Consider the following 7,070-nt stretch of genomic DNA (forward strand, 5'->3'; position numbering starts at 1 on the left):
TTGGTCTGGTGGGAAGCAACATATGAAGCTCTAAACGGGTTTGACCAGGAGAATCTAGCCTGGGAAATGTTCAAAACTCGTTTGCTAGGGAAGTATTGTCCTCTAGATATGAGGAGGAGATTGGAGAAGGAATTCCTCGAGCTTAAACAAGGAGGAATGACTGTGAATGAGTATGAAACTCAGTTCAATCACAAAGCACGGTTTGCTGCAAAGTATATTCCAACTGAAGATGAGAAAATTTAGTTATTCTTAGAGGGACTACGACATGAAATCCATGATTTTGTAGCCAATCGGGATGTTTTGTCGTTTGATAAAGCTGTTGAGTATGCTCGAAGGCGTGAGCATGACTTAGAGATACGTGGTGCCACTCTTAGTGTTCCGAAACATCCACGTACTGAAAGGACTGCTCCTGCTTCCCCTATTCCACCAACTCAATCTGTTCGATCTGAACCTAGCAAGCAAGTACAATCTCAGAGTGCTTTTCGTGCCCGCGGCATGTCACAATCTTTTTCTCTTCAGTCGCCAGCTTGTCGAAATTGTGGAAAGAATCATCCGGGAGAATGCAGAATAGAGGAAGGATTTGTGGTCTGTTATGGATGTGGAGAAATAGGCCACAAGAGGCCTGTATGTCCAATGAAAGGTGTTACATGCTTTGCATGTGGTGTTACTGGCCACAGGGAAGCGTTTCTGCCCTACTCTTACTAGTCAAAGGGCGGGGACTCAAGCTTCTGTTCAACAACCGGCGAGAAGTCAAGCTCCTGTTCAACAATCAAGGGGTACTCCAACTAAAAAAGAGGAGGTTCCAAAAGCTAAGGGTCGTGTATTCCAGATCACCACAGAAGAGGCACGCGAGGACCCGAATGTTGTGACGGGTACATTTCTTGTTAACTCTAGACCTGCTCACATCTTATTTGATTCTGGTGCCTCAGATTCTTTTGTGTCTTATGAATTTGCGCATTCCTTTCAAATTGCTTGCTATGTACTCGCGCAACCATTTCACGTAGATACTGTAGGAAGTATATCATTACTTGCTGATAAAGTCTATAGGGATTGTATTATAGAAATTGAAGGCTATAATTTTCTTGCTAACTTGATCCCTATCTCCTTGCCCAACTTTGATATTATTCTCAGCATGGATTGGTTGTCAAAGAACCACGCAGAACTCTTGTGCTATGAAAAGATAGTACGTATTCCCATTGAAGGGGAGAATCCTATCTATGTCTATGGTAAACAAGGAACCTTAAAAATAATATCTTTCATCAAAGCTCGTAAATTCATATCGAAAGGGTGTTCTATCTATCTGGCCTACAAAGTCGATGTCTCAAAAGAGGAGAAGAAAACGGTGAATGATGTTCCCATTGCTAAAGAATATCCAGATGTTTTTCCCGAAGAATTGCCTGGACTTCCTCCGGACAGGCAAGTAGAATTCCGAATTGACCTTGTGCCTGGTGCTGCTCCGATTGCAAAGACTCATTATCGTCTCGCGCCAGCAGAGATGAAAGAAATGATGATCCAGCTGCAGGAATTACTTGACAAAGGCTTTATTCGACTGAGTACCTCTCCCTAGGGTGCTCCAGTATTGTTTGTCAAGAAGAAGGACGGATCGATGCGGATGTACATTGATTATCGTGAGCTGAATAAGGTGACTATCAAGAACAAGTACCCACTACCTCACATTGATGATTTATTTGATCAACTTCAGGGTGTTAGCTATTTCTCAAAGATTGATCTAAGATCTGGCTATCATCAGTTGAAAGTTCACGAGCAGGATGTACCGAAGACTGCTTTTCGTACTCGATATGGGCATTATGAATTCCTTGTCATGCCGTTTGGTTTAACAAATGCTCCTGCTGTATTTATGGATATGATGAATCGGGTATGCCGCCCAATACTCGATAAATCTGTCATCGTATTCATTGACGATATTCTAATCTATTCCAAGTCTGAAGCTGATCATACCATTCATATTCGTGCGGTATTAGAACTTCTTCGAAAGGAGAAACTATATGATAAATTCTCGAAATGTGAATTTTGGCTTCGCCAAGTTCAATTTCTCGGCCATGTTATTTCTAGTGACGGTGTATTTGTAGATCCTACCAAAATCGAAGCCATTCAAAATTGGGAAGTGCCCCGTAATGCTTCCGAAATTCGTAGTTTCTTGGGTCTCGCAGGATATTACCGGAGATTCATTAAAGACTTTTCTCGTATAGCCGAACCTCTCACGAGTCTTGCACGGAAGGAAGTGAAGTTCGAATAGGGTGAAGCTCAAGAAAAAGCTTTCTCAACCCTAAAAGATCTTTTGACTCATGCTCCAATCTTATCACTCCCAGAAGGTGATGATGATTTCTCCGTATATAGCGATGCTTCAAGATTGGGACTCGGTTGTGTGTTGATGCAACGTGGTAAAGTGATAGCATATGCCTCAAGATAACTGAAAGATTATGAGAAGAATTATCCCACCCATGATCTCGAACTCGTTGCGGTGGTATTCGCCCTAAAATTCTGGAGACATTATCTTTTTGGTACAAAATGCCAATTGTTTACCGACCACAAAAGTCTCAAGTATATATTCAGTCAGCAAACTCTGAATATGAGACAACAACGAGCCATGGAGCTGATCAAAGACTATGACTGTGAAATCCTGTATCATCTTGGAAAGGCTAATGTAGTTGCCGATGCACTTAGCAGAAAGGTTTATCGTAATAGTATGTGTTATGCTATTACTCACACTACAGTAAAGTTCACTATTCTAGATGAACTAGAGAAATGGCAAGTAGAGGCCCTAAAGCCAGAAAATGTGAAGAAAGAAGGGATGGTACATTATACCGATGTTTTACTTGATGATCCACGAGGATTGAAGGTATTCAAGAATCGGCTATGGATTCCAAAGATTGGTGGATTAAGACAGAAGATTTTAGATGAAGCCCATAAATCTAAACTGTCAATACATCCTGGTACAAGTAAAATGTACTATGATGTAAGAGCTGATTATTGGTGGCCTGGATTAAAGAGAGACATTGGAAGATATGTACATGAATGCTTAGTATGCTTACAAGTCAAAGCAGAACACCAAAAGCCTTACGGAACCCCAGAAAGCCTTAGTGTTCCTGTATGGAAATGGGAAGAACTGTCCATGGATTTTATTACCAAATTGACAAAGACTGCTAGACAGCATGATAGCATTTTGGTAATCGTCGACCGCCTGACTAAAAGCGCTCATTTTCTTGCCATGCGTGAAACGGCTCCAATGGAGAAATACGCACAAGTATACTTGGATGAAATTGTTGCAAGACATGGTGTGCCACTAAAGATCATTTCTGATCGTGATACTCGCTTCACTTCTCAATTTTGGGCAAGTATGCAACGTGAATTGGGATCTCAAGTTGCCCTCAGCACAGCTTATCATCCCCAGACAGATGTTCAGACGGAGAGAACAATCCAAACAATAGAAGATATGCTTCGTGCATGTGTCTTGGAGTTTGGTGGTAACTGGGATAAATACTTACCTCTTGTCGAATTTTCATATAATAACAGTTACCACGCTTCAATTAAAATGCCACCATATGAAGCATTATATGGTCATAAATTCCGTACGCCATTATGTTGGCGAGACATAGGACAGAAGATCCTTGGAGGCCCTGAAATGATTCAAGACACCACTAACAAGATTCAAATTGTATGAGAAAGAATGAAAGCCGCCCAGGATCGACAAAAGTCCTATACGGAAAAGAGGAGGCTACCAATAGAATTCCAGGTGGGTGATTTCGTAATGTTGAAGGTATCCCCATGGAAAGGTCTTATGCGATTTGGAAAGAAAGGAAAACTAAGTCCTAGATTTGTTGGTCCTTTCAAAATCCTCCAGAGGATTGGTAAACAAGCATACCGCTTGGAATTGCCTGAAGATTTGGCAGGTATTCATGATGTCTTCCATGTGAGTTATCTGCGCAAATGCTTGAGCATCTATGATGAGACAGTTCCATTATCCGAGGTGAAACTGGATAATAAGTTAACTTATGTAGAAGAGCCTGAAGAGATTGTAAACGAAAGAACGACTAAGCTACGTAATAAAGAAGTAGAGTTGGTGCTTGTCAAGTGGAAACACCATCGAGGCCCGGACTATACTTGGGAGAATAAGAATGAGATAAGAGTGAAATATCCCCATTTATTTTAATCGATGTAATTTCGGGGACGAAATTCTCAAAAGGAGGAGGTATTTGTAACATACACGTTTTGAAATTGTGTTTTAAGTAAATAATATTATGAAACATTATGCAATATTGAGTATTGACTTCTAATAGATAGTTTTTACTAGAAATAAGGTAAAACTATGTTTAGAATCACTCGGAAAATATTGGAAGTCTTATGAGATTCCAATTAAAAGTTAAAATATCGAAATTTAACGAAAATATAAAATTTGAAATAAGTAAAATTTTATTACTGAAAGTTGTAGATAATCTCGTTAGAAACATTTAGGCGAAAACCTCGTCGAAATCCGAGTTATAACGAAGAAGTTATGACCAATCGGAGATCCGCGACAAACCGACACGACACCGAATGACGTAAAAAGTGAGTTTTTGATAAACTACTTTTTAGCCTTGGTGATCCAAATGAAAGTCTTAGTATTTGTTAAACCGAGAATTTTCATAAAAAGAACGCCAAAATCTGACTTCGTATGAGGAAGTTATGATTTTTCTAAGTTTCAGCCTAGCAGTAGACAGCTAAAAACTTGAATTTTAGATCGAGTGATTTTTAGCCGACACAACCTAAATGAGAATCGAAGGTCTCATCATTAGCAGTACAACGGTAAAAAGTCTGACGAAAACGGACGTCGGATGAAGAAGTTATGAATTTTTAACGGATTTACCAGTCCCAGTCTGTTAAAAATAATAATATTAAAATAAAGTCAAAATTTTCCGACGAAGTCTAAACGAAAGTTGTAGAGCATAATTTTCCCTACGCGTGCATTGAAAGAACGTCAAAAACGGAGCCTGTATGAGAAAGTTATGGATTTTACAAGATTGGGCACAATTTTCGAGAATTTTCGCATGAATAGTGCCAGCCACATCACCATCGCTCTGAGCTGGCCACGTATCCGAAGCAGCTCTGTGGTGCGTCCGAGAAGCGACGCGTGTCGCACAGGTGTCTGAAGTCGATGACGCGTCTGATGCGCTGGTACCTTGCATGCGCGCCCCGTGTCACACTTCCGAGCCTCGCACCTGGCCTCCTCGCATGCGCGACGTCTGGCGTCCGAACCGAGCTCCTGCTGCCGCGTTGCCTTCGCATCTGCTGACTCCCCTAGCCTCGGATCCGACCCTCGCAAATTCACCCTATAAATAAGAGGGCTGCGAACCTTCCCGGCTAAAGTTAGGAAATTTGCCCTTTTTCACCCTTTTTCCATATTTTCACTACTTTGACATCCCCCGAAGCCCCGGGATTATTTCCAACGCCCGAAACACGCCCCGAAGTTGCCGAGAAGCCCGAAAAATTTTTCTTTTCGGTTTTGAAGCTCTACCTTCGCAGAGCCCGGTTTTCAACGAAGAAAGCTAATTATAGTAACGAAGTGCTGCACAAATTATTATTTTAACCCCCGGTTAATTCAAGGTGAGTTTAATATATAGGAACAATTGTATGTTATGTGTTATATGTGCTATGTGCTTTTCCATGTTATCATCTCGTGTTATTATTTCCGCTATTTTTATAGCAAGGCTATACCTCTGACCACGAAGTGTATGACATAGGCATCACTTGGGTATTGGTATGTACCGTTGAGCATGAAGTGTATGACATAGACATCACTTTGACCATGAAGTGTATGACATAGGCATCACTTTGGCTTCGACATCACTTGGGTATTGGTATGTACCGCTTACCCCTCTCAATGTTTAACTAATTTGCAGGAGATAAGCATCCAGTATAGTTATATACTAATAGAAGATTTTTGAATAGTTTGAAACTATTGTATTGATAGAAGATTTTCGAATAGTTTGAAACTATTGTATTTTGCACTCCCATATGTATAAAACTATAGAATCCTGGGAAGTTTTGTAATATATAACACTTTGAAATAGTTGGTTTGTATCCAGTAGTTTGTAATCACTTTATCAATATAAAATATTGTTTTTATGAATATGCATGTAGCATGTTTCGGAGTAACAATTGTCAAGCATGAAAGTTTGGGTCTTTCAGAAATACAAAAGTTTAGAAAGTGTGGGTCTTTCACAAGATATCGCATGAACACAAGACATGGATTAGAATCAATCTCATCGTCTAAAATTATGTTTCCTGATTTCCTGATTTGTGATGACGACATAAGACTTCTAATTGAACACATCAATTTAGTCCTAGCTGGGACGAACACTATAAGTCAGCACCAAATCATCGAGGGGCCCAAATATCTCGCTTGTTCCCATTAGGGTAAAAGGAATGAATAGATTTTGACTCATATTCTTGTATATTTTACTTACTAAATCGCATATGACACTATGTTTTATAAAATCAAGTTACTAATGCGTTTTCGCAATACCAATGTACAACCGCCTTGTAAATTACAACTCATATATCTCCATTTTAATAATATAAGATATTATCATCTCAAAATTACTTGTGATATAATCCATGAAGTAATTCTCTGAGCGTGAGTTTATCCAATACTCAAATCTCCATTTTCTAAATACTCATGAATGTTGTAGCAACACAATTGTTATGTTTAAACTCCTTAGACAATCTACAATCCAATTCATGACATTCTTCATTCACTACTTACTTCCTAAAGTGTGAGAGACTGTGGAATTTCGAATAATCAAATTATTCAGGAAGTAAAACATGCAAAACGAAACACAAAAATAAATAATTGACAAAGGCAGTAAACAATACTCATAAATAATATCTATTATTCAATCACCAAAATCAATTTCATTTATTTTGTTACAAGTTCCAAACTAATCATCTAACTACTAAAACTAATGTCACCTCTCAAACCAATGCTCCTAGCATATTGACTATGGTTAACCCTACTCAGAGCCTTTGTGAGAGGATCTGCAGGATTGTCTTCTAAAGATACTCTCTTAACT

This window comes from Lactuca virosa, chromosome 9 (assembly GCF_052849685.1).
Source record: "Lactuca virosa cultivar CGN04683 chromosome 9, Lactuca_virosa_CGN04683_v6, whole genome shotgun sequence".
Taxonomy (NCBI): Eukaryota; Viridiplantae; Streptophyta; class Magnoliopsida; order Asterales; family Asteraceae; genus Lactuca; species Lactuca virosa.